This window comes from Micropterus salmoides, unplaced genomic scaffold (assembly GCF_014851395.1).
Source record: "Micropterus salmoides isolate LMB-PRFRI ecotype aquatic unplaced genomic scaffold, ASM1485139v1 Ms_hic_scaffold_7, whole genome shotgun sequence".
Taxonomy (NCBI): Eukaryota; Metazoa; Chordata; class Actinopteri; order Centrarchiformes; family Centrarchidae; genus Micropterus; species Micropterus salmoides.
The window spans coordinates 6192498-6205535 of record NW_024044459.1 but is presented as its reverse complement, the minus strand read 5'-3'; the positions used below and the strand labels follow the sequence as shown (position 1 = coordinate 6205535).

The 13038-nt window shown below is 39.7% G+C and overlaps 1 long non-coding RNA gene across 1 annotated transcript; it reads left to right on the top strand.

Moving 5' to 3' along the window:
- Positions 1-298: 298 nt before the first annotated feature.
- LOC119891204 lies at positions 299-1549 on the top strand. The gene is made up of 3 exons (XR_005442410.1): positions 299-538; positions 658-1345; positions 1455-1549. It is a non-coding gene; the product is annotated as an uncharacterized LOC119891204 (long non-coding RNA).
- The last annotated feature ends 11489 nt before the right edge of the window (positions 1550-13038 follow it).

The window sequence follows — 13038 nt, the reverse complement described above, 5'->3', positions numbered from 1 at the left end:
TTGATTAAAAAGGTCAGTCGCTGGGGAAAGCTCCTTAATAAAGAGACAAAATTACATCATAAGATGGATGTCTTTATTTCTGCAATGCAAGGAGAAGAATCATCCAGAAGATCACTCCATTAGCAACAAGATCATTCATCTTGATTTTAGACAGCTCTTGAATAAATTAATTTCACAATGCAATCGACTTCAACCTCATGTTGTCTCCAGTGGTCCCTCTCCTCTATTTACCTTTTGTTCTCTGTTTCCCCATCCTGTTGTGCCTGTCTGTCTGTTTTCCTGTGAGTTGGGCGTGGTTTTTTCTGGCTCCTCCACACACCTGCAACTTGTTTCCAATCAACCGCCTATTATCTACCCTGGTCCAGCACGCCAGTATCTTCTGTGAACCACTCAAACCTGCCTGCCAGTCACTTGCTTGCCCACCTGCTTTGCCTTCACCGCTTCAGCTCAACCATCTTGCTTGGATTTCCCATTCTGGACCTGGATCACTCCCCGCCTCAGCAGACTGTTAAATCCCTCGAAAAACTCCCTTTGACTAGTAAATTGTTACCACACACACACACACACACACACACACGACATTTTGTGGAAATATCATTATGAATATGATTGTCATGAGTAACACATTTCATGTCTTATTTGGACTGAATTTTGCAGTGATTTTAGGTAGACTGAAGACGACAAGAAGCAACATGGAGACTAATCAATCTTTGTCTGATAATCAACAGTTAAAGCTACAATCTGTTGAATTGGGAGTTTGACACCTCCCAGTAGAAGTAACAAAAAAAAGACACTGTGGCAGAATACATGCTGAATCCGGAAAAATGCAGAAAACCACTTACATGTACTCATTTGGCAGACTTACTGACACTTGATGAATTAAAAGCAATAAAAAACGTGGCAACACACAATTTTCTCTAAATAAAAATCCGTGACCCCTTTTCAATTCCGCTACCACAGGTGTTTAATAACTTCTCTTCTAAGGACTATGTGGACAATGGGCATATACAATCTGTGCTTGCACCTGTTAATATGGTTGGCTCTTGAAAGAAGCTGGCCCACGCTCAGTCCCGGAAAAGGATGTAATGTCACACACAAAACTTAAAGGCAGTTTTGTTTATATTGTGCATGCACACAAAGGATGCAGATACACACCTGCCAATGGTTTCGCACTATTCCACTAATCAACAGGTGGCTGTAACATGCCAAGACATGCTGCAATGTTCCAACAAAGGCAAGAAGGAGGAACCTGCCAGCAAGTAAACATGGATGTAAACAATGCTGGATTTAAATACTTAAGAGGAAGGAAATGCATTCTTACAGCTCAGGGTGACAGTTTGTTTTGGTGAGTGACACTAAATTTAAAATGTAACTTTTGTTTGTTCACAATAAACCTCTACAGGGTACTTGCCCCAATAAGAATGATAAAGGTGTCATTTGTCTCACCATAACAGAGAGGAGAGTGAAGGAGATGTCAATCAAGCATAGTCTGTACACACCCACACAGTCTGGAAGAGATGTCAAATCAGGAAAATAAGTGAAAACACCTGTATGGTAGAACAAAGGCGACACAAGGTATGTTGGGTTTTAACAGGGTCTTAATGTCCCTGGAATAGAAGTCTACGTTGAATTTTGTAATCAAATGTGAAGGAAAATAATGATCACCCCCTTTACAAATTGTTTTATTTTTAATTTACAGTATCTATGTTTGATATGGAAAGTGTTGGGCTGAATGGCCGTCCATAGAGGAATATAAACTACAGGGAGGTTCTTTTGTAGTCATTAAAAAATAAAAGCCTACAGTGCTCTTGTGTGCCAGAACTATGTACATGAATAATCAATGTAGTGTAACTGATACATAAATTAAACACTGCATTCATTTGGAAAGAATTACATAGATCTAATTGGGCTATTTGTCAGTACTGTATGTTTTCACTACAACTTTCAATATTCTTATTTTGTGTATGTGTATGAGCCTATACTTTGTCTTGGAATTTGAAAATATAAAATTTGAAATGGTAGGTAGATATGGTGTCTATTCTGATGTTCTCTTTTCTACGGTCTTTGGAGTGAATGTAGTTGATTTCTTACAACACCGTTGTGCAAGTTGTTCACACCTGGAGCCAGCTGCTCATCTGGTGACGAAGAAATCAGAGGCAATTGGAACAAAGGAAATTACTATGACGAGACCCATTAAAAAGCTTGTATTTTGACAAGGCTTCCAGGGGAGCTTTGACTCACTCTGCAGCAAAGACACCTGTGTTTTCAGCAGATGCTGTTTGAATCTTGACAAGATGGAGATTTGAAAAAACTCAGCACAGAATACTAGAACAGCTGGGTCTGAAAACAGACGAAAGAAAGAAGGTTAAAGATACAAACAAATAAAAAGCACTTGCACCTGTTATGTCCAGCAAATTTCACTGCTTTCTAATCTGAGCGTGTATGTGAAGGCAGATGGAGGAATGTGGAGAAAACAAGGAGATGAAAAGAGAATGTATGACTGCCATGTCTCCCTGTCTCTCCCTGTTGTTCCCTTTTTAAAAGTTGGCTGCTTGGTTTGTGCACGCTACCCCACATCCCCAGCTCCCAGTGCAGACGCCAAACTGTCAAAGTCAAAGCTATTAATTTTTTCAGTCTTAAAAAAACTGACTGGAGGGGTTTAGCCTGCAGCCACTAATATTATTGAACTTGAATTTCATTAAAAACATATATTGAACAACAATTGATTGTTAGCTAAGCCTGGCCCACTTACTCTTGCTTTCCATTCTAGCACAATATATAGTATACGCCAACACAATGGTAACAGTGGCATATTTACTACATAAAATTCTTAGTAACAAATCTTTGATTTAACACAGAAGTAAGTAAAAACATCCTTCTAATTTCTAGCAGACATAATGCTAAAGTACTCTTTTGGCTTGAAAACTCCATCTCCACCTGACTTTGATGTTTTCAGTTGACTTTTTTAAAAGAGAACTGGCTAAAACTACAAGTCCCCATCCTCAGATGTTGATTGTGTATTGCAGGGCAGTTAGCCCTACAGAAAAGTTAGTATAGAAAATTGCACTTGGATAGGAGACACTTTATTGTACTTTTAAACAGTATGCTTTACTTTTACAAGAGAAATGGATTTGATGATGGGGAAAATCTGATGAGTTATCTCTATCTGATGCAAGTTTGGTTTGTGTTTCTGTAGTGTACTCTAACCCATAGCCCTTTTACTGGACAAAACCCCCCACCAACACTCACTGACTTCTGGCTTTTGTCTTCAGTTTGAAAGGGTACAGCCCTGGTTCAAATTTTTGCCCCTTTTCCGGCATCAATCTTTTCGTACATTTCGTACCCCCCTATCCATTATCCAGGTCCCTTACCGCCCTTTCATTCAACTTAAATTACACTGCTCAAAATAAAGGGAACACTAAAATAACATACTAGATCTGAATGAATGAAATAATCTCATTAAATACTCCTTTCTTTACATAGTTGAATGTGCTGACAACAAAATCACACAAATTATCAATGGAAATCAAATTTATCAACCCATGGAGGTCTGGATTTGGAGTCACACTCAAAATCAAAGTGGAAAACCACACTACAGGCCGATCCAACTTTGATGTAATGTCCTTAAAACAAGTCAAAATGAGGCTCAGTAGTGTGTGTGGCCTCCACGTGCCTCTATGACCTCCCTACAACGCCTGGGCATGCTCCTGATGAGGTGGCAAATGGTCTCCTGAGGGATCTCCTCCCAGACCTGGACTAAAGCATCCGCCAACTCCTGGACAGTCTGTGGTGCGACATGGCGTTGGTGGATGGAGCGAGACATGATGTCCCAGATGTGCTCAATTGGATTCAGGTCTGGGGAACGGGCAGGCCAGTCCATAGCATCAATGCCTTCCTCTTGCAGGAACTGCTGACACACTCCAGCCACATGAGGTCTAGCATTGTCTTGCATTAGGAGGAACCCAGGGCCAACCGCACCAGCATATGGTCTCACAAGGGGTCTGAGGATCTCATCTCGGTACCTAATGGCAGTCAGGCTACCTCTGGCGAGCACATGGAGGGCTGTGCGGCCCCCCAAAGAAACGCCACCCCACACCATTACTGACCCACCGCCAAACCGGTCATGCTGGAGGATGTTGCAGGCAGCAGAACGTCTGTCACATGTGCTCAGTGTGAACCTGCTTTCATCTGTGAAGAGCACAGGGTGCCAGTGGCGCAAATGCCAAATGTCCTGCACAGTGTTGGGCTGGATGTCGGGCCCTCATACCACCCTCATGGAGTCGGTTTCTGACCGTTTGAGCAGACACATGCACATTTGTGGCCTGCTGGAGGTCATTTTGCAGGGCTCTGGCAGTGCTCCTCCTGCTCCTCCTTGCACAAAGGCAGAGGTAGCGGTCCTGCTGCTGGGTTGTTGTCCTCCTATGGCCTCCTCCATGTCTCCTGATGTACTGGCCTGTCTCCTGGTAGCGCTTCCATGCTCTGGACACTACGCTGACAGACACAGCAAACCTTCTTGCCACAGCTCACATTGATGTGCCATCCTGGATGAGCTGAAGAAGTGGTCTGTGGTCACCACCCGCAGAACCACTCCTTTATTGGGGGTGTCTTGCTAATTGCCTATAATTTCCACCCGTTGTCTATTCCATTTGCACAACAGCATGTGAAATTGATTGTCAATCGGTGTTGCTTCCTAAGTGGACAGTTTGATTTCACAGGAGTGTGATTGACTTGGAGTTACATTGTGTTGTTTTTTTGAGCAGTGTAGGTAACAGTATTAGCGGAAGCATTGGTTTAGTGTCAACACTGGATGGAACATCTATGTGTGCCCCCCCCCCCCCCCCAGAACATTTCATTACAATTCAAAATAAAAAAACTAACAGAATACAATGTAGTAAGGCTCTCAGGCATTCTGTATTGCTTTTAAATGTGTTTTCTTCTGTAGATCAACTTTCTCATTTAATTAAATCCATGCTGAGTCAACACATGATTTAGTTACACTCCTCTTATGTCTTTGTTTGGGGAAATAACTGTTAACCTTTTCACCTCAATGATAAATTAATTTTAATTCAGTTATAAACTCCTGGACTTGAATAGCTCCTGTGTTTCAGCAGGTTTTCTGCTCATGTTCAAAACTTTCTGCACATTCAAAATCCAGTCCACATCTGTATTCTGACATGTTTAGAAAAATTCATAATATTACGAGACCATTGTCATAATTTAATGAGTTCATAATAGTTTTACTACCTGCCTGTAGCCTTCTCTGCTGTCCATTAGCCTGCATTATTGCTCTACTGAAACGGTTGTCTCACCTTTAGACCATCTGACAGACACAGAACTGGATGAGACAAGGAGGTGCAAAAAGAAACCGAATCTGAAATCTGAATACACTTGTCAAGCAGAAATCTCACCACAGATCCACACAGCAAGGTTGCGCTTTAGTTTTTAGATTTTTATATTGCAAAATACTCCCAGCTACGTTACTACGGTCACAAACTCTCTGCGACTCATGCCGCGAAGTGGGTCCCCTTGATTACTCTCACAGCATTTGCTGGGGTGGCATTAGCCGCTGGATGCCAAGTCTGACAGCGGAATATCCCTCTTGTAAATGGGTAACCACTGCGATACAAGATGGGTACTGTGGTGGATAATCATGGGTATTCCTTAGAGAAAGTAACAGGTTTAGTTGTAGTTTAAAGTTATATTGTTGTGAATATTTGGTGTAAACCTGTATTAAAACAAACACCTCCCAAGAGCAGCTCATTGCCCCCCCCTTTCCAAAATATTGCTTCCAGTGACCCATTGAGAAACACTAATTTAAGTAATATTAGTATGCTAGACTACCAGTCCATCAGCTATGACCTTATAGCCACACTGTGATGTCTGTGAATAAAAAAGGTACATGATACTAATATACTAGCATTCTGGCTCCCAAAGACTGCAATTATCCAATCCTGTACAGGTATTGTTCTAACATTTCTTGTAGCCCCACAAAAAGTGCAATTATCTAATAACAAGTCAAGCCAACTTTTGTGAAAGTGGATATACACACATTGTTGTTTTTAGTTTTGTAACAGGTACAACCCCCCCCCCCCCCCAAAAAAAAAACAGAAACAAACTTAAGCAACAAGTATCACTCTTACTAGAGCTACATGCACCACCGTTCATTGTTCTGCCAGGTTTAGCAAACGGTCACTTAATACTTTGTATTTAGTCTGGGTGTGGGTTTATTCTCAACTCTTCTTCTTAGGGGGAAACTCTCAAATATCTAGCAGCTACCTGGCATGAAACAAGACAAGGAGAAAGGAGTGTTCAAATATTTAGTGATGCAGACCCAGTTATTTATTGCCGGATTACTCTCAACTCACAGTAGCACATTTTCAGCAGCATGGCCAAGTGCTTGTTCCAAGGCCAATGTAAAAATATTTATAACAGGAGATTAACATCATTCTATTGTTTGACATTATAGCTTGGCTGACAAATTGCCTGTTATGGCAGTATAATTCACAAACAACGAGAGAAATGTTTTGAGCGACACAGTGTGGAATGAATGATGAAGACTTGGTTAGGCTCCACCCCTTCCCACCACCCTTTCTCTGGCAGAAAGAGATTTCTTCTACCTCTTGTACTTATGCAAGATGGTATCAATATGTGTAGATAGGAGGTACAGGTTTAGGACACTTACATGACTGTGAAATTGAATTCAATTTCCTAATAGCATTTGCAGTGGAGAGAAAATTGAGTTGGTGCAAATGCATACCACCCCCAATAGGTGAATCTGTATTTTTCAAAACATAACTGTTTTGTTTTGATGAACAGAAGAAGAAAACATTTCAGTTGAATGTATCTGCAGTGTGTTCACAGCCTACCCAAAATACTCAAACTAAATCTATCAGTAAAACAGTCACTGTCAAAGTACTGTATTTCATTAGTTTCCCATGCAGTGTCAACTATAGGTGGTTGTTGTTGTTGTTGGCACTTGGTTAGGTTGAGAAAGATTGGGGTCTTGGTGAAGACTGAAAAATTCATATATAATTCATAGACTTGAAGCACTTTGAAATCTTCAATGACACTACAATCTTTCCCGTTATCTTAAAGCTGCTCTTAATATTTTTATTATTTTAACAATACATCAAATGATGAAAATTGCAGTGACCACACTTCACAGCAGAATATAGGAAATCTACAGCATTTGAGAAAAATAAAATGAATCATGAAAAATGTACAGCATTAAAAAAAATAAAAAATAAATAAAGCATTAACAGCAAGTATGTACAGTAGACCTATATACTGACTCACTGCATGCTTTACTTGGCAATTAAAAGGTTCAGTGTGTTATATTCTACTGGAGGATCTACTGACAGAAATGCAATAAGATCCATAACTATGTTTTCAGTGGTGTATAAAGACCTTACATAATGAACCGTTATGTTTTTATTACTGTAGAATGAGCCAACGAAAGTTAAAGTCAAGGGCAACTGGACTTGATTGAAGATACCGGAAGACGTTTCGTCCCTCATCCAAGGGACTTCAGTTCAAGATGGTGTCATGAACTGAAGAAGTCCCTTGGAAGAAGATGACAATCAAAAGTAAATGTGTGGGGTAACATTTCTTTAAGAGGTGAAAGCAAGCTGAGTTAACGGAGTTATCTGCTCCTGGGTCACAGAAAAATATAATGTAGTTCTTAGGTGTCTGTATGTCTGATGACTTGCTCTTAGCGTGAAATCATGCTGACAAAGAGAAAATACTTTCAGCTTTTAGTGTTTCAGTGATCACTTCACCTTCAGTGCAAAACTTTCTGTAAACCTTGCTGCCTAGGCTCTTCTGCTATCTACACTTAAGTTTAGAAAATATGGGATGACAGTTGGAGTCATTTTGCTTACAACTGAATTATTTATACACTGGGGTACACTCTTGCTCTCCCACATAAATCACAGGCTGGTGTTGATAAGGAATCGAGACTTTGACTGGTCTCAACTTGGATCTGATCCTCTGAAGCTTCTTCCTGGACAGGTTGTGGATTCAGCGTATCTTTTTCAGCGATCCCTCTGAAACTGGATGTCAGGGTCATCCGCCACTGACTGTCAGGTTTTGAGAGCTGTATTGACTCAGCGCATCAATCTTCTCTCTCTCTCATTAGAGAAATTCTTCCTCTTTTAAATACTGACAGTCCGCTTGTCTGTCATAGCAGTCAGAGAGAACAGGCTATTACGATTGGCTGTTGTGGGGTTAGACATGAATGCCAAATAGGAATTTGAAACCAAATACACCCAGAAAATAATTCCTGCTACACCTGATTTTTTTTTACTTTAGTCATACTATAGAGGAAGAAAACTACATCATATATACACACACACACACACACACAGCAGTTTTAAAAAGTTCAGATAGTGACAGGTAAGTGGTTCAGGGTTTTGGGGGCACACTTGAGAGTGTTTGTAGCTGGGCAGAACTGGCAGGTATAGAGGCATAAGAATCGAGCAGAGGCTGAAAGACAATCCAACACAAGTTATGGATAACACGGGCTGGCAAGGCTGGCTGGCAGAGGCAAAATCTTGATGTTTGAATTAGTAAAGCAGAGTTTAAACAGATTGCCTTGCTAGCCCGTTTCACTACACATATGGTGTGCAACTCAACAATCTGGCAGGGGCAGGGTGTGAGGCCTGGGATTTTATGTTGCTGCTGAGTGGCTGGATAGAAATCAGGTGAGGTGATTACTGATGCCAGACAGGTGAGGAAAGGTGCCAAACCTAGAGCCCAGGATAACGCCCACAACCACTGACTAGGACAGAGAGAAAGAGAGAAAACCAAAACACACCAAGCACACTGCATTCGTCCAAAGGCAGAAATAAAACAAAACTCACTCTCTCCCAAAACAGGTGTCACAAAGAAAGATAGACTTTAAGTTAAAGAGAGTTATGGCCAACACATGTGGAGTATTACCCTAATGGGTACTTTGCTGTTTTCATGTGCTCTAGCAATACAACACAACTTTGTGCTAACGTCACATGCTGTATGGTTTATTGGATGCGTGAGTATGTGTGTGAGTAAATATTATAATCATATTTTAAATAGAGAATACACTTCATATATAGAGAATTTTTTTAATAGCTCTCAGAAAAAGTAATGGCTCCTTGCAGGGTATATGTGATGCATTCTTTAAGGTCTCCATCTCTCCTCAGTGCTACTGCCAAAAAATTACATGATATTTTCTTTGGTTGCAATTGCTGATCATGCTAATATCTCTGTTAAAATTTAAATAAGACAGTGACAGCTTTTTGAAGTTATTTGTGGTGTTGATAGACTGTGTTTGCCGTACGCTCAGGCAAAAATAGGGTTGTAGTGCCCACATGCAGACACTAAAGTCGTAGAAACAATAAATAGGGATATTTAAACACAATGGAAAATCAGGGCTTACATGAAGTCATGGCAGAACAACAAAGGTGGTAATCCATATGGTAACTTCAATCCAAAAGCAGCGCTGAATACTTACTGTAAAATGTGTTACCTTAATGATTTCAGTGAAGTTAGCCCTTGTTGTCACTGTCTCATTAAAGTGACAGGAAAAAGTAAGCTCACTAATTACAAGATATGCCACATACTGTACAATGCCTCACACTCTCATAGGATTTATGTGATCAAAAATAAGGGTGAGTGAGCGACAGCTTGTAAACTTTGTTTCTTGTTATTAATCCACAAATACGATTCTTCTGTGTATTTTATTAGTCTGTAGATACTTATTAGCTAGCTAGCTAGATAAGCTATTTTTCATGTAACTAACTTCTTCTTTTTTCCTGGCAATTATTAAACGTCTTCAGGTGCATTACCACTACCCTGTTGACTGGAATAAGGTCGAGGGTGATTTGCATGTAGCCCGGGAAAACCAAGACATGTAATCAGATTTGTGACCTGGCTAACATGCACATGTATGCACATATGTGGCAACATTTAAACAAAGGTGTATTATTTTGCATCTCAGTTTTATACAGATATGAGAGATAAGTGTAAATCCAAGACAGGTTAAAATCAAGGGCAACTGGACTTGTTTGAAGATGTTGAAAAATGTTTCATCTTCCTTTGAGTGTCTTCAGAATTGAAGAAGCATCTTAGAGGATAACTAAGAGCTGGATGACTGAGAACCTTCACAGACATAAGTGTAAATACCGTTATGTTTAGGGCCTAAAGGAGCCAAGAAGGGTTAACCATATTAGACATAATGTGTGGTCAATTGTATAGCTTAGCTTATCAGATCCATTGTATAAAACTATAATTTAATTAAATTGAACAGTATCAGCACTAGAAAAATTATGAATGGGCATCTGAAATAAGCTGGCCAATTAGCAAATATTATCTGTCAGATGAATAACTGTGTGTTGCCATTTATACTTACAAAAATCTAAAGTCAGACATATTCTACATAATTAACAATAGTAGCCTATAGCCAACTTCTACAGCAAACACAGCAATAATATTTACTTACTGCATTTAAGTGTCAAAAAAAGACTTGCCTAATCATTTTGGATGTAGGTAAAAAGGTATTTTTCATTTTCCAGACTCTAAACATGAATTCTGTACAGCCCTGAAATCTTGGAATACCCAGGTAGAGCAGGTCCTATGGAAGCCATGCTGAGACCAACACAGCATGTTGTGTGTGTGCAGATAAAAATAACAAAAAGTCATATAATTTGCAATATAATCTTTGTAGAACTAGATACGAAAAAGAGTATTTAATACATATATTTCAGTCGTGACACATGATTTGAGCAGAAGTTGCACTGCCCCTGGTAATCAGAGAAAAATGGTCCACTCTTGTTAAATTGCCAATATCATTATTTGTAGTATCACACTAGATGTCCCTGATTAGGGACTGTAATTTGATTGAAAACTTCTAAAAAGGTCCAACAAATCATACTGATATAATGAAACATGCAATGGAATAACGGTAAACTTTACAAACGGGCAATGTTAGATTTAGCTACGTCCTGTAACGGAGTCGCTGGTGTTCACTTAGATACTAATCAGATACTATTATAAGTGGCTGCACCTGAACCCGATGGACACGAAGGGTGTTAAGGCAGAGAGCTAAGGGGGGAGTGGATGCGGAGTTCTGCCTGAAACTGTCATACCTGCTCGCCGAGGAGAGCCGTGCACCTCCGAGTGTAATGTTACTGTTTAAAAACAATAACGTTATACTAATTATTGTGAGGTTCATCAGTTGGGATGATTGAAGAACATATTGAAGGACGTTTATAGACATCAATAAGTTATTACAATCAGTAGATGTAACATTCCTTGTGATTCAGCAACAATCTGAGGTGATAACTGCGTTTGATCAGCGATGATTCTGATAAGGAGCTTAAGAGGTGGATGCATAATTCGGCAGAACAGCTATTTTAGGCTACCTGCAGAGATTTGCATCCACCTTTTTAGTCAGCTTATAATGCGTGTTATGCCTGCAGACAGGTGGCTGGGCTGTAACTAGGGCAATGGTTTAGTTAAGTCGAGTGTGTGAGAGCCGCCTCTGAGTTTGTGTTTAGGCAAATTCTAATCCACCAAAGGTAGTACAGTTCAATAAGAAATACAAAATAAGATCCTTATAATATATGTTCAGATCTGACTTGAGTAGTCAACAGGTGTCTAGCAGCATGAATTATTGTTGCACAGTGTCCAGCAGCAATGGGTAGACATATATTGCACATGTTAGTAAACGGTGTATTTCACATTGCCACCCCTAATTACTGTCACATGCCAGAGAGGTTATCATGCTGAGGTGATCTCAGAGTTCCGTAGTTTCATGGCGCTTTGGAAGAAGCTGCTTAACTGTCTATCCATTGTTGTCTTTACAGGTGCCAGAGGAGCTGATTGCAGAACCCCCCAGATGTGATTTGCTGTGTCTGGCTCTACAGGAGAGAACAGCTCCAGCTTCCAGCTCTTCAGCGCCTGCTCTGCGCAGCCTTTTCTTTTGACACACAACACTGGGTTCTTATCAACAGATTCTAACATTATAATAACTCAACACATTTCAAGTCATACAAGTCATACAAAACTACTTTTACATTTGTAACCTTTTAATATTGATGTTTTCATGAATGCAAGACAAGAGTTTAATATGTTAAACTATTGGTTGTGTATTAGGAATACTTTGTTATAAAATTGATCAGACTAATTATACTTAAAATAAAATCACATTCTTCATTAATCATCAGTTTCCTGTTTATTGTAAATTGTGTGATCTAAACCATATATATTAGTTAGCAGCTGTAAATGAAAATTTATTTATAGGTTAATATTTTGTATATATGTTAGTAGAAAGTAAAAAATGAAAGGTTGATGTTATATAGTGTTTTATTTTGACATTTCTTTAAGAGACAAATGTGACATTGACTGAGAAGTTACTCTGTTGTCAAAAACAAAGAATTATCTGCACGCTGAATAGTTTTAAAGCCCTGTAGGTGGTGTCATTTATTCCAACCTCTTAGAAGCTCTTGTATGGTTTACATTGTATAGACTCACCTATTTCCTAACATGTGCATTCAGTCAGCTCTGAGACCTCAGAATTTGTAAGGTCACAATAAAAACCACCTAGTGGGATTCATAATTATTCTGCGCAGATCCTTCTTTATTTCAGCAGTTACCCACAGGATGGTTTGGATGTGTGCACAAATCAGAACAGCAAAAGAGGCAGTCTTCAGAAACTTCTGTCTATGGTTACTGGGTGTATGGCTCCTTATTTTTCTTGAAGTATAAGGTAGAAAGTAAAAATACTCCTGCACACACAGAAATACTCTGCATAATTACTTTTCAACATTTTATGTTTGGGAGTATTTTCACTTTTTAACTTATACTAGACTGATGTTCTTAAGCAAGAGTTCCGTTTTTCGTTTCATGTGGGGCGGCTGTGTCTCAGGAAGTAGAGCGGGTTGCCCGTTAATCGCAAGGTAGGCAGTTCAATCCCCGGCAATCCCCTGAAGGCAGCTTCCGATTTGGCAGTAAGAGGAAAGTTAAAGGGAACTTAAGTGAAAGTTAACTTACATTGCTGAG